General features: G+C 38.8%; 1 protein-coding gene across 1 annotated transcript in view; it reads right to left on the bottom strand.

Annotated features, from left to right (window-relative positions):
• The window catches only part of Tex30 (testis expressed 30), a 5,218-nt gene that overhangs the window by 2,630 nt on the left and 2,018 nt on the right, over nucleotides 1-570 (bottom strand). The window lies entirely within an intron of this gene.

Raw genomic sequence — 570 nt, forward strand, 5'->3', positions numbered from 1 at the left:
AGAATGGTCACAAGGAGGAGGTGAGTATAACAGGGCAGAAACCAAGGAAAGCTTTGCCTTACGTCGAGGAGTCTGTGCTTAATTACTTAAAGAAAGGAGGAGCCTAAGTATCAAAATCACAAGTACTAGGTCGCTTGCAAGTTGTTTATGATCATAACCCTTGGTTTCCAGAAGAAGGAGCTTTAGATGAAGTGTGGAAGAGTCTAAAAGAATATTGAAAAAGCATATAAAGAAGGCGAAAGATCCTTGTTCAGTTTTTGGTCACTTGGGCATTGATTCAAATTGTAATAAAACAAAACAAAACTAAAATACTTCAAGGCGATAAGGAGGATATTAATCATGACAAAGAGATGGCTGATGCCTTGAATGAATATAAACAATGACCACACCTTAAAACTGATAAAAGTAGAGAGAAGGAGGTTTTCCTTGTGGAGATGAATTTGAAAATTATAAAATGACACAAACTAGGCCAGTGAGGGTTCTCTCAGCTCCCTTACTGGAGCTTCCTTTAGATACATATCCTCCACTGTCTGGAAACTTTACAACCTAGGGAAGCTAGGGCATGGTTGG

Source organism: Mastomys coucha, unplaced genomic scaffold (genome assembly GCF_008632895.1).
Source record: "Mastomys coucha isolate ucsf_1 unplaced genomic scaffold, UCSF_Mcou_1 pScaffold14, whole genome shotgun sequence".
Taxonomy (NCBI): domain Eukaryota; kingdom Metazoa; phylum Chordata; class Mammalia; order Rodentia; family Muridae; genus Mastomys; species Mastomys coucha.